Raw genomic sequence first — 23,941 nt, forward strand, 5'->3', positions numbered from 1 at the left:
AATTCATCCAAAACCATTACATCAAATATTCATCAAAAATACATGCGAAAACAACACAAGATGGAACTGTCAAAGGCACGTAGGTAAATTACTTGATCACTGAACAAAAATAATAATCTGTCATGTGCCAGATCACTCCACACAAGTTTATTAAAAGTAAAGAATCAGAAGTCACCAACCTAATCCTCAAGAATCGTAAATTCCGTAACACATATTGCCAATTTTAAGGAGGAAACTACCTAACATATTACTCTTGCTTTGTCAATAGAAAAAAATCTTATCACCTGCAAGGTAAAGTTAAAAAGAATACAGACAAAGAATACGGATAAGATGCCTGTCAGTACAAAGAAACTTAACTAGCACATAAACAGAAGTAAATACAAATTTTATAATGCATAACGCAACGTCAGAAATATGGTACCACCACAATTTCTGAGAAGGAACTCTGTACTGGGCTCTCTAGATCTTAAACCTACACACCTCACTTTTCGCTACTTGGTTTCCATATCTGTTACTGATGCCTTGCAACATGATGCAGCCCCTGTCGAAAAATTAAGAACCTCTCACTGCAAGCTCACTGACTCTCAAAGACATAAAAATTCCAATATTCCTTGTGTTAGCACAAAAATTCAACTCAGTGACTGCTTCATATTCATCTGAGAATAGAACAGACGCTGTTCATATTTCAGAATGACATTACTTGTTCGGAAACTTTACCTCGTTACTGGTACAGTACTCATCAACATTTATTCACCTTCAACAGAAGGAACCACATAAGCTGTAACTCACTTTCCCTCTCTGAAACTTCATTCATTTCGTCATTATTTATTGAGAATTCATCTCCAATAATTTCTTAATGCTGGCCACGTTTTTTCCTTTAATTTCACTGGCTTTTTCACTAACTGTTAAAGAGCAGCATTATCATTATTTTAATTGCATCTATTGCTCTGTCACCAAATTTACACCACGAGAATTCTCAAAGGTTTAAACAACACCTTGCGCAAGCACTTTGAGATACACCACTCTTCGAGTCAATCTTGAAATAATCAAGACAATGATCAGGCATAGTAAACCAAACCATTCGGATGCCATAATCACACGTTAAATACCTAAAGATAAAGAAAAATTATTCTACTTTGCCTCCAAAACTTTTGAATAGCACCACACAATGAACAACATAACACAATATCAATGATTGTTTTTGTGGTGTCACCGCCAGACACCACACTTGCTAGGTGGTAGCTTAAATCGGCCGCGGTCCATTAGTACATGTCGGACCCGCGTGTCGCCACTGTCAAGATCGCAGACCGAGCGCCACCACACGGCAGGTCTCGAGAGACGTACTAGCACTCGCCCCAGTTGTACGACGACGTTGCTAGCGACTACACTGACGAAGCCTTTCTCTCATTTGCCGAGAGACAGTTAGAATAGCCTTCAGCTAAGTTAATGGCTACGACCTAGCAAGGCGCCATTTGTACCATTGCATGTATCTCAAGATAGTCTCACTTGTATCATCAAGAATGCTGTATACCAAAGGACGATATAAAAGTTAAGTGTTCTAGTAGCTACGTTCTTTTCTTTATCACATTCATTACGAATCCTGTTCCAGACTTAATGCCAGACGGCGTGAGTTGACGCGTGCCCTTTCGGCTACTTCACTGTGGACTGGCTGCCTTAACAGTCCACTACAGTTTTTCCTCAAGAATCATCATCATATTCAGAAATTAAAATGGAATCCAGATCAACTTTCAACGAAAGAATGTTCGAAGTTCTCCTCTGACACGAATAGAAACTAAGTATTGCCACCCACAGTGGACTCCTTTGCAGAAATCAAAGCAGGTGGTTTATGTTGCTGAACACGAATATCACGATTAAGTTAGCCTTATAGCTCAGGGTTCCTAGGATGATGTTACTTTACGTTTCATTTACACCGCTAACGTAATCAGATGGAAAAAAATCATTAGTTGAACTTACTTAGTTTACTTGCGTCGTTCTTTTATTTGCGTTCTTCGTATGGGTGGTGTCTGAAGCCTATCTCTGTAGCCTTCAACCTGTGTGCCGCTGCTACTTGAGTGAAATTTACTGGAGGGATTGCTCGCCGTCGACATCACCCAATTCACCACAGTTTCCTGGGAACACATGTTTATGGGAGTAAAGGAATTTCATCTTCAGGGTCATGTTGCAGGCGGTGACCTTATAAGCACGAATGAATCATACATAAGGTCCGTGACAACAATGCTATCTTGTCACGAAAACAGTGCCACACATGCCGCCGATCAAGAGTTAGAGTGGACACAAAGAAGTGTGTCTCCCCTCAGCTGGAGTATGTTTGGACCATTGAATATCCTGTTTGCGATCTTCTCCCACATGAGTCCTGGAAACTTCTTATACAAATACTGAAATTCTTACAGAGACCTTAGAAATGCTGCCTTGAGTCCCTCTTAATATGCAATAGTAGGAGAATAATTATGTTCTGATTCATTCTTGACAATACCTTTTATCCAGGCACCAGAGCAGTTCGTTGAGGCTATTCTCTTTGTGCGCGGTTTTTTCTTATTAGTGTAACCTCCTAGCAAAACCAATAACGCACTAAATTTGAAATCTTCACAAACCAGCCATTAAGACTGTTTACAGCAAGTAATTAAAACAGTTTACAGCGGACATCTTAAATTTTTAAGAGAGTTTACAGCGGATTTCAAAATGGTACACTTTGTTTATCTATGGCAGTATATGTGACTGGGATGGATGGCTTTTCATTACTCATGTGAAACATTAATGCCTTCAGTATTGTTATCGAGCCATCGATAAAGAGTCTCCACTCGTCTGGTTTGTATGCAATGTTCAGGTCTTAAGAAAACCACCAGTGTCACTGCACCGTGTAATGTCGCCCTAAGTACTAAAATGATACTTAGATACTTTCTGTCTCTCCCAAAACAGAGACACATGTACAGTGTGAGCGAGGATATTCTACAATTACAGTCATGAGGCCAAGTGTTCGGGTTTACGCAGTGGAAGGTCTAAATCCCTAATCAGGTCACTGAATTCGCACTGAATAATTTTGCGTGCTTCTCCAGAAGACGAAGTTAGTGTAAACATAGGGTCAGTGTCACTGGATAATGACTGCATTTTTTGGGCTTTGTGTGTCCATGCTTGGTGGTGGTATATGTAGGCCAAGGGCCAAAATGAAACATGGGATGTCATGAAAATGAAAATTCTCTTCCTCTTGGTACTGACTCTTTTCCTCAAGACAGGTACCACACAAAAGTCGCAATACGATTCACTATTTGAGAGTTTACGCCAAATACCTGACACACGAAGCTTCATGGAAAAGTTTTTAACATGTATCCAAGCACTTGGAGCAGATTAACATAAAATGTGACACACATGTGGAGACCACGATTTATCTTGGTCTCCAACTCATACCCGAAATAGAAAGCGATGTTTATTTCACTGCTTTTGCCAATGCTCGGTTTGCTTAACTACAAAGCAACTTTGTAAAGATGTAACATAAGTTACCAGCTTTGTTACTGTAGCTTCAGGACCATATTGTGAAAGCGTATAATAAATCAGTTCATTAATTTCAGTATCTCTGTACACATACATTCACTGCGAACCGCCATTACGCTCGTTCCGATAACAAGTTAACAAGGTGCACAAGAGGATGCAGCCGTGACAAACGACAGTTAACATCGCGTCTGCTTTTTACAAACAACAAAACTCACGTGACTGGTGTCATGATGCTGCAAAATTGTATTGGAAGAGGTCAACTCACTTACATACGGTAGAGGGACCCTTGCTCCAAGGCCTCTGCATGTAGGTAGCTGACCTAGGAGATAATTTATAGCTTGAAATTCGTGTTCAGCACATCTAAACCTATCAACCACAGCTACTTTCGTTTATGTTCATATAAAGTGTGATGCATTTGTGGACGGGTGTAACCAATCAAGACAGGCTAAATACTGATCACAATCAACAGACAACCATTTTCAGAATCCAGAATATCTCAATTCTCATTAGTAAATTGTCATCAGTACCTCATATCTCTATATGACACAAATATTTCTTGCAGTGCCTAAGATACACCATTCATGAGTAAATAAATTTAATATAAAAATGATATCTGTGTATTTCAATGTATTTAGCACCCCTAAGACACGTAAAAATGATTCTACCCTCAACTATATGGATCACCATACTCAAATTCAACATAGAAATCAAATTCACCATATGGGGGGGGGGGGGGGGGAAGGTGAAAGTCATTTTAAATTCCCACTCTCAGGTACCATATAGCTCTACAACAGATTATGATCACCAAATTGCAAAGCAAAGTCGTTTTAAATTATTAGTTTAAAGAAATTAATTGTTGCATTAGGCCAAGTTATCCTCAGTTATAAATCCCATTAAAAATCCTATGATTATTAAATGGAAAAGTATAAATAGCAAATTCGCAAGAATAATCCATTGCACAAACATAATTCTAACAGACCAATATTAAAACCCTAAACCCTACACCCCAGACAATCACATACATGTGTTTCACAGAAATATTTCACATCTGAGGAATTACGAAGAAAACTAGCACGTAGGTACGAACAAAGAAAACGGCAGTAAACTTTTCAACAGAAAATTCACTACTCATTCGCACATATGAAAAAAGGACGCAAATTCTTTGAACAATGAGGTGTCATTAATATCACATGTTTAGGAAACATGACTCAGATATATGCAGTGTCTAACAGAAGGAAGATTTCCTAAAAAAAAAAAAGTCAATGTTCCATATACCTCTCGTCAAACAAATCTAAGGAGATTCCCAAGTGCATTTCTATTCCAGAAAGTTTCTCTGTTAATAACCATTCATCAAGAGTGCTCGTCAAGCAAGGTAAGTTTCAATAGCGGCTACATAACCTGTAATACACAAAACAAATCAAGCAAATGTAAATTCCCTTTACAGTATGACATAGGAAGAAGTCTAACTCTAACTTAAGCACAAGAAGAAAGCAAAGAAATGTGTTAGTACACTCTTATCACTGCAATAAATCTAGCCACAGACTTGACTTCATGACACATTTCCAGGTATTTACATAGAAATACAAGAACTATGAGCAAGAAACTGTAGATTTATCAAGTAATATTTTGTGTAATGAGTGGATAATGCAGCACAAGAAGGAACTTCTTGTCTCAACAATTGTAAATACAGAGAATTAATGAACATTAGCGTGATCGCTGTTCACCGAGGTATTTTCTTAAAGTAAAAAATATCTTTAACTAGTCCAAAACTTCTTACGTAACATAATTTCAGCATCACGAATAGTAACATATTTAACACCTTCAGAGTAGCACACCAAGCTTGTTAATTGTTCCACGTGTGATTAACGTTCATCACTGTCCGTAAATGAATGGCACATTAGGGTACACGGAAAAAGCCTCCCCGCGGATAGTTCAGTTAATGTCATGAAAAACCAAACGATCCGGCGTACCCTGGGCAACGTTGGAAGATATTCCAGCGGCAAATCTTTCCACCACCAAAACACTACATCTGATAGATTTTTTTCAAAACCAGACCTTACAACAATTTCCATCAATATAGGAATATCAACAGAGAAAGAAATATTGTTAGCTAATATGTTTAAAACAAAGAACTGTGACCTTCTCCTCATACAGGAAACTCAGAGAGGTCCAAATGACAGAAGACTAAAGATTAATGGAATGACATTAGCCACTGAGAGACCCAGCACACAATATGGCAGTGCAATATTTGCTAAAACCGGCTTGAATATCTACATCTATATCTACGTGATTATTCTGCTACTCACAATGAATTGCCTGACAGAGCGTTCAATGAACAATCTTCAAGTTGTCTCTCTATCGTTCCACTCTCGAACAGCACGTGAGAAAAAAGAGGACTTAAATTTTTCTGTGCGAGCTTTTATTTAGACCTGTTGCAGCCTTTTAAGTGTTCTGCCAATGGATCGCAGACTTCGGTTTGCTCTACGCACAATACTATCTATGTGATCGTTCCAATTTAGGTTATTTGTTATTATAATCCCTAAGTACTTAGTTGAATTTACAGCCTTCAGATTTGTGTGACTTATCGCGTAATCTAAATGTAGCTGATTTCGTTTAGTACTCATGTGAATAACTTCACACTTTTCCTTATTTATGATCAATTACCACTTTTCACACCTTACACATACCTTATCTACATCATTTTGCGAATCGTTTTGAACATCTGATAACTTTACAAGATGGTGAATGACAGCATCATCTGCAAACAATCTAAGACGGCTACTCAGATTGTCTCCTATGTCATTAATATAGATCAGGAATAATAGAGGGCCTAGAACACTTTCTTTGGGAACGCCGGATATAACTTTGGTTTACTCGAATACTTTCCGTCTATTACTACGAACTGTGAACTTTGTTACAGGAAATCATGAATCCAGTCGCACAACAGAGGCGATACTCCGTAGGCACGCAGCTTGGTTAGAAGTCGCTTGTGAGGAACGGCATCGAAAACCTTCTGGAAATCTAAAAATATGGACTCAATTTGACATCCCCTGTCGATAGCACTTATTCCTTCATGAGTATAAACAGCTAGTTGTGTTTCCCAAGAACGATATATTCTGAAACCGTGCTGTCTATGTATGAATAAATCGTTTTCTTCGAAGTACTTCATAATGTTCGAATGCAGTATATGTTCCAAAACCCTAATGCACATCGGCGTTAGTGAGGTAGGTCTGTAATTCAGTGGATTACTCGTACTTCCCTTTTTGGGTGTTGGTGTGACTTGAGCAATTTTCCATTCTTTAGGTGCGGATCTCTCCGTGAGTGAATGGTTGTCTATAATTGCTAAATATGGAGCTATTTTATCAGCATAATCTGAGAGGAACATGAGTGTTATACAATCTGGACCGGAGGCCTTGCCTTTATTAAGTGATTTAAGCTGCTCCGTTACTACGAGGATATCTACTTCTATGTTTCTCATCTTGGCAGTTGTCCTTGATTGGAATTCAGAAATATTTACTTCGTCTTCGTCTTCGTCTTCGTCTTCGTGAAGGAGTTTGAGAAAGCCGGCCGCGGTGGTCTCGCGGTTCTAGGCGCTCAGTCCGGAGCCGCGTGACTGCTACGGTCGCAGGTTCGAATCCTGCCTCGGGCATGGATGTGTGTGATGTCCTTAGGTTAGTTAGGTTTAAGTAGTTCTAAGTTCTAGGGGACTGATGACCACAGATGTTAAGTCCCGTAGTGCTCAGAGCCATCTGAACCATTTTTTGAGTTTCAGAAAACCGTGTTTTATAACTCTGCTTTTGTGGCACTGTCATTAGTGACTTCGCCGTTGTTATCGCGCTGTGAAGGTATTGATTGCATCTTGGCACTGGTGTGCGTTATGGTTGACCAGAATCTCTTTGGGTTTTCTTACAGATTTTGAGACAGAATTTCATTGTGGAAATTAATAAAAGCACCTCGCATTGAAGTACGCGCCATATTTCGAACTTCTATAAAACTTTGCCAATCTTGGGGATTTTGCGCTCTTTTAAATTTGGCATGCTTTTTTCGTTGCCTCTGCAACAACGATCTGACCCGTTTTGTGAACCGTGAGGGATCAGTTCCATCACTTATTAATTTATGTGGTATATATCTCTCAATTGCTATCGACACTATCTCTTTCAAAACATTCCACAACTTTTTTACACTTACGTGATCAGATTGAAAGGAATGAAGAATGTCTCTTAAAAAGGCGTTAAGAGCATTTTTATCAGCTTCTTTAAATAGATATATTTTGCGTTTCATTTTGATGGATGTAGGTGTTACGGTATTCAGCCTACCAGCAACTGCCTTGTTGTCGCTAATCCCTGTATTCGTTACAATACTCACTATTTGTCCAAGATTATTTGTTGCTAAAAGGTCAAGTATGCTTTCGCAACCATTTACGCTTCGAATGGTCTCATGAACTAACTGTTCAAAATAATTTTCTGAGATAGCATTCAGTACAATTTCGGATGAACTTTTCTGCCTGCCGACGGGTTTAAACGTATAATTTTTCCAGCATATCGAGGGTAGATTAAAGTCACCACCGACTATAATGATATGAGCCGGTTACCGATTTGAAATTAAACTCAAGTTTTCTTTGAACTGTATAACCTCTACCCATACTATTTCACACGAACTATCTACTTCAATTTCGCTACAAGGCAAACTACCTCTGACAGCAATAAATACTCCACCATCAACTGTACTTAATCTATCCTTTCTGAACACTGTTAGATCGTTTGAAAAAATTTTGGATGAACTTATTTCCGGCTTTAGCCAACTCTCTGTTCCTACAACTATTTGAGCTTTAGTGCTTTCTATGAAGTTTTAATTATAATAATGAACAGCCTCAGTTGTACCGTTTACCTAGAATTTACCTAGGTTTCAATCGTGATAACCCAAACTTCTTCAGAATAACGGTAACTACCGTTTGTCCATAGTGGACACCGTCAAGCTAAATCTGCAAATCCATAAATTATCGTCAGACTGTAAAAACTTATCTGAAACAGCCTCGGTACCACTTCGCGACAGCGATGCGGCAGCCACGAGTGCTGTACTGGAACTGACCGTAGCGTCATGAGGCCCGCCTAGGCGGACACAATACCTTGTGCCTGCGCATAAACTGTATGATAGTTACTTGTTGGGACAACATACGAACTTAACTCCTGATCTTGAATTTACTAGTAAAGTGAAATAAAAGGTATAGCTGAGGAAACGGGCGTATAAGTTATCCTGTGCAGAACGTACTTAGATCGACTGTCTTAACATTTGTGAAGTATTCATTGGTCATGATATGAAGAATTGATAGGAACGTTTCAAAAGAAGTTGGATCTGAATATGAACCCGAAGTCTCCCATACTAAGGAGACAGTTAAAGGTTCATAAAAACTGCCATCCGTTCCGCCTGATTGTGGACAATTTGAATCATGTGTACCATAAACTGGTTCGGTGGCTACATTATAAAATCAAAGACAATTTTGTCTTTGAGAAAAATTATTCGATAAAAAATTCTGCCGAGTTGGTTAACAAGTTAAAAAATGTAATATGCCATGCCACATCAAAGCTTGCTTCTTTAGATATCACTAGCCTCTACACCAATATACCTGTAGATCAGTCTTTCAATATTTTACAGCGCAACTTAAGTTTTCACAAGAAGTTACTATATGTTGGAATTGACGAGCTCATGTATCTTCCGCACATTGTTCTTAAATATAACTATTTTTCTTTCAATGATAATTTCAATTGCCAGCCATACGGGTTAGCAATGGGTAGACCGGTTACAGGCATTCTTTCCGAGGTTTTTATGAACGCGATGGAATCTCAATTTTTTTCCAGTAATGTAGATGTAGCCAAGAAAATACAGTTCTATGCAAGATACGTAGATGATATTCTCTTAATAAATGACGGGTCTCAAGAAGACATAAGTCAGATATTTTTTGCCTTTCACGATCTCCACCAGAAAATTAAATTTACTCTTGAGAAGGAGTCGCCCAATAGGACACTGAACTACTTAGATCTATAGTAGATAATCACATAGATTATGTACGTTTTCGGATAATATTATACCTGCTGATTCGGCGCACCCGCTAGCGCATAAAATGGCATTTTTTCATTCTACCTTACATATAGTGATGTCGGTTCCTTTATGCGCGGAAGCCTTGGAACACGAACTGGTAACTCTTGAAACAATAGCCCAAAATAACGGATATGAGCCCGAAATTGTGAGACGGCTCTATAACAAGAAAGTAAACTATAACAGAACGATGACAGCTTCTACGTTAGGCGCCGCGCCAGATGTTACTCCGTCTGCCATAGTACCTATTCGTTTTATAGGCAAAGTTTCGTGTAAAATCGAGCAGCTTTTGAAAAACCAGGCATTTAAGACAGTTTTTTTCCACTAATAATAGTCTTCAGAAGAAGGTGATACATAATTTTAAAAAGCCCAAAGATAAATTGTCATTATCCGGATTATACAAGGTCACGTGTGGCGAATGTTCGAAATTTTATATTGGCCAAACAGGAAGAGCCTCATTAACAAGGTACAAGGAGCATATTCCGACTAAAACTGGGATTGCATACGTGGTTAGACAATTGCCGAACATTTAGTGCAATGGTCACATGCATCAAACCCCTCCCCTCCCCCCCCCCCCCCCCCACATTACTCAGCTCTTGCGTAGTGAAGTAAGAGGTGCAAGGTTAGACATTTTAGAGGAAATGCAAACTTTTGAACATTTACTACATGACAAAAACAACATTCGTAACGACCAACTGCAGCTGCGAAATAGAAGCTTCTATGAAGGTTTGCAAACATTGTTTCATCTACCGTAATGTTAATGCGGGGTACGCTTTACCATTGCCAACGTATGTCTGTACTCCCGTAGGTTGAATAGCTAGGTATATTAGTTGACACCGTAAAAATTTTTGGACCCATCTATGAAGTTGTCTATTAGTTAGATAGGAATATTCAGTTACCTAATTAATTTATTTATTTAGCGTATGGCATTTAGACACAATTGTTATTACAATCAATATGCAAAATTGTAATAATTTGGCATTAGATATTCTTACAGTTATTACAATAGTTATACAGAATTATACAAAATTATACAAAATTACACATAATACACATGTTACAGTAGTTATACAAAGTTATAGTAGTTTGGAAATAATTACAAACAAACATCTAATGAGTTAATATATGCTATTGATTGTGGAGTCGCCATCAGGAAATCTTCTGGGGTCCCATCATAGGCTGTCCTGGGGCAGTCTTCTCTTATGTGCTGGATAGTTTGATTTTCTCCACATTGACATAGCGGCGATTCTGTCATGCCCCACTGGTAGAGGGAATAGGCGCATCTGCCATGTTTAGTTCTAATTCTGTTTAAAGTTGCCCAGGTTTTGGGTGGTAAGTGAAAACCTGAAGGCTTCTGGGAGATACATGGAAGTTTGCTGATGTTCTTTAAGGACCATTCTTGGTGCCAGGCGCTGGTTATGTTGAATTCTTCCTCTGTTGCAGATGTGGCTATTGCGGTTCTGATGGGTGACCTTCTGGAGCGGAGGCGGCTTTGGGTGGCATCTTCAATATTCTCATGGATGGGTAGATTCCGATTGCTCATTATCTTTTTGTACTCTCTTATAAGAGCGTTTGTGCGGCGTAGGTTAGGGGGTGGTATGTGGCTTAGTACTGGGAGCCATTCCACGGGTGTAGTCTTTATTACACCAGCGATCATTCTCATTGTGTTATTGAGCTGTGCATCGATTCTATGGGTGTGGGGGCTGTTTAGCCATACCGGCGCACAATATTCGGCAGCTGAGAAGACGAGACTTAAGGCTGATGTCCGTAACGTAGTAGCTGCCGCTCCCCATGTCGTTCCACAGAGCTTCTGTATAATGTTATTCCTTGTTTTTAGTTTCTCTGCTGTTTTCATTAGGTGATCTTTGAAAGAGAGTGTTCTATCGAGGGTCACATCTAGGTACTTTGGAGTTTTATTGTGGGTAAGCCATGTGGTCTCGAATTTTATTCTGAGCTCCCTCTTAGCCGCTTTATTGTTTAGGTGAAAACATGATACTTCTGTTTTGTTGGCGTTAGGTTGCAGGTGCCATTTTCGGAAATATTCTCCCATCTTCTCCAAGTCAGCTGTTAGGGTCTCCTCTGCCCCTTCAAATGACTGACTTCTCGTTGCAAGGACCCAGTCATCGGCGTAGCCAAACTTCTTTGATCTTGTTTCCGGTATGTCTGCAATGTAGAGATTGAAGAGGAGTGGTGCAAGCACCGATCCTTGAGGTAGGCCATTTTTTAATTTCCTCGGTGAACTAATATCTGAACCCATGGTGACTTGGATCGTTCTGTCATTCAGCATGTTGTTTAGTAGGCGAGCTGTTAGTTTACATGGGATTATGCGGAGGAACTTATAAATCATGCCTTCTCTCCAGACTGTGTCGTAGGCAGCTGACAGGTCTATGAATGCTGCAGAGGTTTTAAGCTTTCTTTGGAACCCAGCTTCAATGTACGTCGTGAGTGAGAGAACTTGATCGACACAGCTGCGGTTTGGTCTGAAACCTGCTTGTTCGATTGGTATAGCATTGAGTATTTTCTGGCAGATTCTATTGTAGATGAGCCTTTCTAACAATTTATATATTACTGGCAGTAGTGCTATGGGCCTGTAGCTCTTCGGTGAGTTTGTTGGTTTCCCTGGTTTTAAGATGGCTATTATTTTCGATCTTTTGAGGTCACTAGGCACATTACCGGTTTGGATGATGTCGGTGAAGAATCTCGCCAGCCAGAGTTTTGTGTATTTACCGCAGTGTATCAGGAGTTCTGGGTTAATGCTGTCGAGTCCTAGTGCTTTCCCTGGCTTGACCTCTTTGAGTGCTGTTTCTATTTCTTCGAGTGAGAAAGGGAGAGCGTATTCAGTTTCTGTCGCCTTATTCCTCAGATTCCTGAGTTCTCGTTTTATCTTGATCGTGTGTGCTCTGTCACTAGGGGCTCTGGACGTGGCCACTATATGAGATGCCATGGTGTTTGGGGAGACGTTTGCTGTCTGTCTTTGAATAGGTGCTCCACTTCCTAATTTCCTTAACAGGGTCCATGCTTGTCGGCTTGAAGTCTGGAAATTCAGGCTCTCCATTGCTTCTGTCCATTTACGTTGTCTTGCAGTATCAAGACTGTGGAGAAGGTCATCGACCAGTTCTTTGTCGCCCGTCTTGAGGAAGCGCTGGTAGAGCTCGTCACTGTTTTTGGACCACCCTGGGACATACTCTCGTCGGTATCCCCTAGGGATGTGCTTCTTGGCAGTGCTTATTACTGCTCCGATGAATCTTCTATAGTTTTTATGGGTAGGTGGTATCCATCCTAGACATTTATCAAGGTCTCGAGAGTACTTTTCCCAATTTGCGTTCTTGAAATTCCATCTGGGGCAAGGCATGGAAGTCACCAGTGGGATTTGGCTGCCAATTTCAATAATGACTGGTCGGTGCTGGCTATGGGGAAAGCCGCACAGGACTTTACGGGTAGCTGGTAGTGGTTGGTTATTTCCGTCAGTTGAGGTGAAACATAGATCCGGGTTGTATTCCTGCTCCCAGGCAGCTGATCTGAATGTGTAACGGTCTTTCGCATCAAAGATAAGGTTAAGATTTTCATTTTCAGCCCATTTCACCAAGGTTTCACCATTAGCATCACACTCCTTATATTTCCACTGTTCGTGGTGGCTATTGAAGTCTCCCAGATAGATTGCTGGGTGAGGTTGAGCCTGAATTACTGATCTTGGCCATGGAGTGGTTGGAGGTTTATAAATATTTGTAATTAATATTTCATTATTATATAGAGTAGCAGCGTAAAGGGATAATATTTGGCGTATTGAACACCTTGAACATGCACACAGATGCTCAACCGATATTCGGTATACACGTTCTACGGATAAGAACGGTTTCATCATTTGCTACCACATAATCCTTGAATATGACCGATTGTGCTCAATACTATGTGTATATGGTAGCTGTGATGCCATCACCTAGTCATACATAACTTTTTATTAACTTAATTAATGGCGGTCACACCCATATAAGTATCACGAGAGGGTAACGTCACCTTGCCACAATCTACAGGATACGAAGTTTTGGTTCAGACTATCTGGATCAGTTTGAATTGATCTTACTCCATGACGTTTAAAAGTGTCCTTGGAGCGTTGCTCGCGAAATCACATGAAAGTTTAACCATCTTCAAGTCATCCTCCCATAATTTAAACTAGTTCTTTAAGTACATATTGACCTATGAAGGTCAATTACTTTAAGTGTGTTGACGGGAGCAATGTTCGCCAAGTCACACTTTAGCTTTGAGCATAATTGACCTCTGTCGGTCAATGGTTTTGAGTGTGTTGACTGTAGCGATGTTCGCCAAGTCATACTTTAGCTTTAAACGTAATTCCTACGTCAACATTTCTACATTTACATCTACATTTATACTTCGCAAGCCACCCACCGGTGTGTGGCGGACGGCACTTTACGTGCCGCTGTCGTTACCTCCCTTTTCTGTTCCAGTCGCGTATGTTTCGCCGGTAGAACGACTGTCTGAAAGCCTCAGTGCGCGCTCGAATCTCTCTAATTTTACCTTCGTGTTCTCCTCGGGAGGTATATGTAGGGGGAAGAAATATATTCGGTACCTCATCCAGAAACGCACCCTCTCGAAACCTGGCGAGCAAGCTACACCGCGATGCAGAGTCTGCCACCTCAGTTTGCTAAACATCTCCATAACGCTATCACGGTTACCGTATAACCCTGTGACGAAACGCGCCGCTCTTCTTTGGATCATCTCTATCTCCTCCGTCAACCCGATCTGGTACGGAACCCACACTGATGAGCAATACTCAAGTATAGGTCGAACGAGTGTTTTGTAAACCACCGCCTTTGTTGATAGACTACATTTTCTAAGGACTCTTCCAATGAATCTCAACCTGGTACCCGCCTTACCAACAATTAATTTTATATGATCATTCCACTTCAAATCGTTCCGCACGCATACTCCCAGATATTTTACAGAAGTAATTACTACCAGTGTTTGTTCCGCTATCATATAATCATACAATAAAGGATCCTTCTTTCTATGTATTCGCAATACATTACATTTGTCTATGTTAAGGGTCAGTTGCCACTCCCTGCACCAAGTGCCTATCCGCTGCAGATCCTCCAGCATTTCGCTACAATTTTCTAATGCTGCAACTTCTCTGTATACTACAGCATCATCCGCGAAAAGCCGCATGGAACTTCCGACACTATCTACTAGGTCATTTATATATATTGTGAAAAGCAATGAGCCCATAACACTCCCCTGTGGCACGCCAGAGGTTACTTTAACGTCTGTAGACGTCTCTCCATTGATAACAACATGCTGTGTTCTATTTGCTAAAAACTCTTCAATCCATCCACACATCTGGTCTGATATTCCGTAGGCTCTTACTTTGTTTATCAGGCGACAGTGCGGAACTGTATCGAACGCCTTCCGGAAGTCAAGGAAAATAGCATCATCCTGGGAGCCTGTATCTAATATTTTCTGGGTCTCATGAACAAGTAAAGCGAGTTGGGTCTCACACGATCGCTGTTTCCGGGATCCATATTGATTCCCACATAGTAGATTCTGGGTTTCCAAAAACGACATGATACTCGAGCAGAAAACATGTTCTAAAATTCTACAACAAATCGACGTCAGAGATATAGCTCTATAGTTTTGCGCATGTGCTCGACGACGCTCCTTGAAGACTGTGACTACCTGTGCTCTTTTCGAAACAATTTGGAACCTTCCGTTCCTCTAGAGACTTGCGGTACACGGCTGTTAGAAGGGGGGCAAGTTCTTTCGCTTACTCTGTGTGGAATCGAATTGGTATCCCGTCAGGTCCAGTGGACTTTCCTCTGTTGAGTGATTCCAGCTGCTTTTCTATTCCTTGGACACTTATTTCGATGTCACCCATTTTTTCGTTTGTGCAAGGATTTAGGGAAGGAACTATTTCAGCTTTACGCGTGTCATCCTCTGTTTCAATGCCATCATCATCCCGGAGTGTCTGGATGTGCTGTTTCGAGCCACTTACTGATTTAACGTAAAATCAAAACTTCCTAGGACTTTCTGTCAAGTCGGTACATAGAATTCTACTTTCGAATTCACTGAACGCTTCACGCATACCCCTCCTTTCGCTAACTTTGACATCGTTTAGCATCTGTTTGTCTGAGAGGTTTTTGGCTGCGTTTGTACTTGGGGTGAAGCTCTCTTTGCCTTCGCAGTAGTTTCCTGACTTAGTTGCTGAACCACCGTGGGTTTGTCCCGTCCCTCACAGTTTTACTCGGCACGTACCTGTCTAAAACGCATTTTGCAATTGCCTTATTCTTTTTCCATAAACACTCAACATTGTCAGTGTCGGAACAGAAATTTTCGTTTTGATCTGTTAGATAGTCTGAAATCTGCCTTCTATTACTCTTGATAAACAGAAAAACCTTCCTCCATTTTTTTATACTCCTATTAACTTCCATATTCAGGAATGCTGCACCGGCCTTATGATCACTGATTCCCTGTTCTGCACTAACAGAGTCGAAAAGTTCGGGTCTGTTTGTTATCAGTAGGTCCAAGATGTTTTCTCCACGAGTTGGTTCTCTGTTTAATTGCTCGAGGTAATTTTCGGACAGTGCACTGAGTATAATGTCACCCGATGCTCTGTCCCTACCACCCGTCCTAAACATCTGAGTGTCCCAGTCTATATCTGGTAAATTGAAATCTCCACCTAAGACTATAACATGCTGAGGAAATTTATGTGAAATGTATTCCATATTTTCTCTCAGTTGTTCTGCAACTAATGCTGCTGAGTCGGGAGGTCGATAAAAGGGGCTAATTATTAACCTAGCTCGGTTGTTGAGTGTAACCTCCACCCAGAATAATTCACAGGAACTATCCACCTCTACTTCACTACAGGATAAACTACTACTAACAGCGACAAACACGCCACCACCGGTAGCATGCAAACTATCCTTTCTAAACACCGTCTCTGCCTTTGTAAATATTTCGGCGGAATTTATCTCTGGCTTCAGCCAGCTTTCTGTACCTATAACGATTTCAGCTACGGTGCTTTCTATCAGCGCTTGAAGTTCCGCTACTTTACCAACGCAGATTCGACACTTTACAATTACAATACCGATTGCTGCTTGGTCCCCGCATGTTCTGACTTTGCCCCGCACCCTTTGAGGCTGTTGCCCTTTCTGTACTTCTCCAAGACCATCTAACCTAAAAAACCGCCCAGCCCACGCCACACATCCCCTGTTACCCGTGTAGCCACTTGTTGCGTGTAGTGGACTCCTGACCTATCCAGCGGAACTCGATACCCCACCACCTTATGGCGCAAGTCGAGGAATTTGCAGCCCAAACGGTCGCAGAACCGTCTCAGCCTCTGATTCAGACCCTCCACTCGGCTCTGTACCAAAGGTCATCGGTCAGTCCTGTCGAGGATGTTGCAGATGGTGAGCTCTGCTTTCATCCTGCTAGCGAGACTGGCAGTCTTCACCAAATCAGATAGCCGCCGGAAGCCAGAGAGGATTTCCTCCGATCCGTAGCGACACACATCATTGGTGCTGACATGAGTGGCCACCTGCAGATGGGTGCACCCTGTGCCCTTCATGGCATCCGGAAGGACCCTTTCCACATCTGGAATGACTCCCCCCGGTACGCACACGGAGGCCACATTGGTTTTCTTCCCCTCTCTTGCTGCCATATCCCTAAGGGGCCCCATTACGCGCCTGACGTTGGAGCTCCCAACTACCAGTAAGCCCACCCTCTGCGACCGCCCGGATCTTGCAGACTGAGGGGCAACCTCTGGAACAGGACAAGCAGCCATGTCCGGCCGAAGATCAGTATCAGCCTGAGACAGAGCCTGAAACCGGTTCGTCAGACAAACTGGAGAGACCTTCCGTTCAGCCCTCCGGAATGTCTTTCGCCCTCTGCCACACCTTGAGACGACCTCCCACTCTACCACAGGTGAGGGATCAGCCTCAATGTGGGCAGTATCCCGGGCAGCCACAGTCGTAGTCCGATCGGGGGATGCGTGGGACGAGCTGGCTGTCCCCAACAAACCCCCATCCGGCCCCCACAGTGATGCCCATTGGCAACAGCCTCAAGGTGTGTGAATGAAGTCAACACTGCCTGAAGCTGGGAGCGAAGGGATGCCAACTCAGCCTGCATCCGAACACAGCTGTCATTCGCTAAGTTCAATGGCAGTGGTCACCAGGCCCGAATTATGATGGTAGTGGTCGACATACAGTTTTTACAGTATGTATGTGGATCACCTCCATGAAGGCAAATTGAGTACCCAATTGCCGCCACATTATACCCTACTATAGTGTTTTCTGCAACTCATAACCATAAATTCGTCAAGAAACTCAATCAGCCATATTTGTTAGTTTTGGACTTGATTCTAGACCATTTCAAGTCAAATAGACTAATCTTGAATAATGACAAGCTATTCCATATGGCCCGTAATGCCAGATGTTCAGCTCAGATATAGACGTGCTCATAAGTTCAGTCATGAGCATTTATGGCTAAGTCGATTGGATGTTAATGCATTGTAAACATAGATAAGCATGTTATTGACAATTACGTGTTAAAAATTTCGAGACCTATTCATAATAATGACAATGTTGGCTTTATATTATCCTTCCCACTCCTAGGTTCTGTTTAGATGATTAAACTTCGGGCTTAATTAAAAAAATTTTCCTTCACCGACCATACCTTGTAAGCACATGATGTCTTCTTCATATCATGACCAATGAATACTTCGTAAATGTTTAGACAGTTGACCTAAGTACGTTCTGCTCAGGATAATATTTACGCCCTTTTTCTCAGCTATACCTTTTATTTCCCTTTACTAGTAAATTCAAGGTCAAAAGTTAAGTTCGTGTGTTGTCCCAACAAGTAACTATCATACAGTATATGCGCAGGCACAAAGTATAGTGTCTGCCTAAGTAGGCCTCATGACGCTACGGTCAGTTCCAGTAAAGCACTCGTGGCTGCCGCATCGACGTCGCGAAGTGGGGCCGAGGCAGTTTCACATAACTTATTACAGTCTGACGATAATTTATGGATTTTTAATTTTAGCTTGACGATGTCCACTATGGACAAATGGTAGTTACTGTTATTCTGAGAAGGTTGGGTTATCCCAGCCGAAATCTAGGTAAATTCTAGGTAAACGGTGCGACTGAGGCTGTTGGTTATTAAAATTAAAATTAATATTTGTACAGTTGATGCCAGGGCCGCGAAATGATGAAGATATTTACTTTCTATTAAGGCTTGGATCTATGATTCTTTCCAACACAGCTGCGACAATTTACAACTACAATACAAATCGTTTCTACAACTACATCACTGTGTTTAACCTGCCCACTTTTAGACGGACTTCCCTTCTGTGGTTCCCTGAGACCCTCTAACCTAATAAACCGCCCAGTCCCTTCCACACAGCCCCCCTCCCCCCCCCCCCCGCCTACTGTTTGTAGTGGACTCATGGCCTATTAAGCGGAACCTGGACACCCACCACCCAATGGCGCAAGTCAGGGAGTCTGGAGCCTACACACACACAGATTAGCCTGAGCCTCTGATTAAGACCCTCCACTCAGATCTACACCAAAGGACCGCAGTCGGTTCTATCGACGATGCTGCAGATGGTGAGCTCTGCCTTAATCTCGGAAGCAAGACTGGCAGTCTTTACCATTTCCGCTAGCCGCCCAAACCTAGACAGAATATGCTCCAATCCAAATCGACACACGTCATTGGTACCAACATGAGCCACCACCTGCAGTTGGCTGCAACCTGTACTCTTAATGGCCCCCGGAAGCAACCTTTCCACATCTGGAATGACTCCTGGAATTCACACGGAGTGCACACTGGCTTCCTTCCCCTCCTTGGCAGCCAAGTTCCTAAGGTGCCCCATTATGGGCCTAATATTGGTGCTTCCAATTACCAGCAAACGCTCCTTCTGTGAATGCGCAAACCTTGCGGGCCGAGAAGCTTCCTCTGGAACAGGGTGGATGACTGCATTCGGCTCAGAGACATCGTCAGCCACAGATAACGCCCGAAACCTGTTCGTCAAACGAACCGGGGAGGCCCTACAAACAGCACCTTGGAAAGGTTTTTGCTGCCTACCAGACTTTGGAATAATCTCCCATAGGTGAGGGGTCAACCTCAGTGCAGGCAGTACCCGGATCTGCCACAGCAATGGACCGATTGGAGGGCACGTGGGGCGTGCACAACGTCCCCCAGATCCCCGAGCTCGATCCCCCACAGGGACACCCCTTGCCAGCAGACTCAAGCTATGTGACGGAAGCCAAAGCAGCCTGGAGTTGTGAACGAAGGGTCTCCAAATCATCTGGCACCTGTACACAACAATCACACCTCCTATCCATTACGGCAGTCGCTCCTGTTTGATGCTCATAAAAATGTCTAACAAGCGAATGGTGTAATCTCCTTATTAGTAGCAGGAACTAGCAGTGTGCTCTAGCTGACGGTCTAACCGACATTGGGCTGTTCTAACCAAACAAACCAAAGCCTGTACAATACAAGGGTCGATGCAGGCGTCGAAAACAATGGGGGTACATAAGCTATACTGTCATTCAAACAAAAGGTGGTACCTAGTAAGCATACAAACACGCCAGAAATTACAAAAATAAACTAGTAACTACCCAGATAACTGAAAATAAGTCGTCCCTGTTAGAGGCTCGTAAAAATATGTAACAACCGAATAGTGTACTCGCCTTATTAGTTGCAGGAGCTAGCGGTGCGACCTCGCTGACGGTCTATCCGAAACAGAGCTGTTCAAACCGAACAAACCAAATCCTGTACGATACGAGGTTCGATACAAGAGTCGATAACAACGGCTTTACTGTGTGCTACACTATAATTGAAATAAACTTTTGTGCCTAGTAAGCACTCAAACACGCAAGAAATTACAAAAATAATGTAGTAACTACCGAGATAACTGAAAATAAGTCACTCCTGTTTCAAGGTCGTACACATTTTTAACAAGCGAACTCTGTTCTCACCGTTTTAGTGGCAGGAGTTAGCGGAGCGCTCTCGCTGACGTAACTATGGATAGAAACACAGAAATTCTAATCGTAACGACATACTCTTGTATAATAACATGCCTGTACTGACCACAAAATAGTGTATTTAGCTTCAGAGAACCAGATAATTTCAACTTACAGCAATTTTCATTTACATCCAGTGAAGACAGTCATAGGAGATTTTAACTGCCACACTGGGCTACAGAGAAACAGATCAAAGTGGAGAAGACCTTGAAATCTGTGTATTATGCATGGGTCTACAGCTCATACATGATCCAAAATTGCCATACTCTTTTAGCAGTGGGAGATGGAAGCGTAGATATAACCCTGATAATTTCTTTGTCAGTGGAAATATTGTCCATCAAGTGAAGAAAGAAATGGGAGATTCAATCCCTAAAACACAACATCGTGCAATTATCTGTAAAGTAGAAGCAGCCATTCACCCTACATACGTTCCTTTCAAGAGAAGGTTTAGTTTGAGACAAGTACAATGGTTTAATTTTGCTGGGGGACTTGACTCTAAAATCTTCGCCATTGACCCTTGACCAGGAAATTATGAATCTTTTATAAATATAGTTAAAACTATCACTCATAGGCGCATTCCTCGGGGATGTAGAACAATATAGAAAGATGAATTTGGACAAATATGTACGCCTTTTCGAAGAAGATCCTATTTCCGATGAAACAATCCAAACAGGTGAAGATATTACGTCAGCCATATCAGCAATAAGAAAAGAAAAATGGTGCAATCTTATGACAGAACTTGATGTGAAACAAAGTAGGAGAAAGACATGGCAACTGTTGAAAAACCTTAACAATGACCCATTGACCGCTCCCACAGTTATTTATTATGTAACGATTATTCAGACAGCTCACCAGTTATTGTTCAATGGGAAAATAAAGAAAAGGTATATAAGCAAGAGACATAATAGATTACCTGAGGAGATCGACTATATTGGCACACCTCTCTTTCTGGGAGAATTAGTAACCGCAATACACGTAATGAAGAATAACAAAGCCGCTGGCTTAGATGACCTAAGAACGGTACAAGTCAAAATGTCTGGGCCAACGACTAAGAAGTTGATTCTAGGCATGATGAATATATGTATCTCAAAACTGCAAATACCAAAGATTTGGAGAAAAACCAAAATTGTCGCTCTGCTGAAACCTGGAAAACAGCACACAGAAGCTAAAAATTTCCGACCGATATCACTTCTGTGTAATCCTTATAAAGTCCTAGAAAGAATGATGCTTAATAGCATCGCAGCACATATTGACCAAACACTCATATGAGAACAGGTGGGCTTCCGTCCAGGGAAGTCTTGTTGTGGACAGATCTTAATTTGACACAAAATATAGAAGACGGCTACGAACGCAGACAGATAACTGGTGTTGCATTCGTCGATCACACATCTCAGCACATATTGACCAAACATTGATAAGAGAACAGGCGTTCTTCCGTCCAGGAAAGTCTTGTTGTGGACAGATATTAATTTGAAACAATATATAGAACACGGCTACGAACGCAGACAGATAACTGGTGTTGCATTCGTCGATCACACTGCCGCCTGTGACACTATTAGCCATAAGAATTTATTAGAAAAGACTTATGCTGTTACGAAAGACTATCATCTGACGCGATTTATGAGATGTCTATTATAAAACTGACGCTTCTTTGTTAGTCTACAAATCAACAGAAGGCGATGGAGGATACAAAATATTGGCATTCCCCAAGGAAGTGTGTTAGGCACGTTGTTTTATAATATCTACACCAATGACCAACCAACTGAACCCGTCGCAAGATTATTCATCTATGCAGATGATACAGTAGTTGCTGCCCAAGGAAGAACCTTCGACAAGGTGGAAGAAAAACTAGCTACAGGTCTTCAAACACGGTGAGTCTATTACGATCACATTTACCTAAAACCAAATCCCTCTAAAACACAAGTGTGTGCTTTCCTTTTGCGGAGCAGAGAGGCTAGAAGTAACCTAAACATAACTTAGAGAGGACAACAGTTGACCAACTTCGATACCCCAAAATAACTGCGAGCAAAGCTAGACTATTCCCTCACCTTCGAAGTCCACTGCAAGGACGCAAAAATGAAAGTTCTGCTAGGGACAACATCATTCAGAAACTGACCGGTAGCAACTGGGGCTCACAGCCAAATGTTCTTAACACATCTGCATTGTCCTAATGCTTCTCCGCTGCTGAATATACAGCACAAGTGTGGCAGAACTCCAATCATGCCAAGGGAGGCGACTTTGCCCTTAATGAGGCAGGAAGCATTGTCACTGCCTCCTTGTGGACAACTCGTATTAACAAAATATATCATCTAATGGGCATAGCGAATCCACATATCAGAATAAGAACAGCAGGAGAAAAAGAGAAGCGGAAACAGGAGACAGATCCAAGATGCCTCTTCTTCGGATGTGAATACCAGCATCCAAGATTAAGATTATAAAAGAGTTTCCTCTGTTCAATAGAACCACTTTTTACGTCACCTGCAAATCGTCGAATACAGCTTTAGCGTAACTCTCCATCACAGAGGTACTGGAACAACCGTAAAGAAGAGCTTGCTAATGGACGTCACCTCCCATATAAAACATGGAAGGCCCTCAACAGACTTCACAACTGTGGAAAACTCCCAGCCCCATGCCCGATGGATGATCTGGTTATCGCCAGTGATACATCAGTTCAAACGGCAGAATTTTGGATGTCAGCATGTACTTATACTGTCAGTAAATTGATGTCATATGGAATTTAATGATGTACTTATAGTGTTTGTAAATTGCTGTCTATTGGCTATAAATGTATGTTATGTTTTGGACACGAGTAAATAAAAAAATGGCACATTATGTGATCCTCGAAAAATCCTGCCGTTGGCTAGTAGTTGACAGTACATCTAAAAATTTTGGAATAAATCCAAAGACCAAAATGGTGTCAGCTCATCTGAGTAACAGAGTGGTGACGAAGAAATTAATTTTTTTGCCAACTATTTGAAAGCAAAATCCACATGATTATCACCAGAATGTAGTTAAGGGGAGACCGACGGTGGCAGAAGTAAAGAAAAATTAACAATTTAATTTTATTTGCTTATTTATAGGAAATATAAATGATATTATTAACCCAATTTTTTTGCTTCAAAATCGAACTACTAATGGCATAAAAAATTAAAACCGTATGCAGTGTATTGCGCCAAGCCCGATTTTCAGTGTACCAAATTGAGGATAAATATTCTTGCAGAATTTGGCCTGTGAACCTAGAAAATATAGCTTTAGAAGGCTGAGATTTTTTGCATACATAATAGCATTGTTGTAAAGCAGGCTGTGGAGCC

Source organism: Schistocerca nitens, chromosome 3, assembly GCF_023898315.1.
Source record: "Schistocerca nitens isolate TAMUIC-IGC-003100 chromosome 3, iqSchNite1.1, whole genome shotgun sequence".
Lineage (NCBI taxonomy): Eukaryota > Metazoa > Arthropoda > Insecta > Orthoptera > Acrididae > Schistocerca > Schistocerca nitens.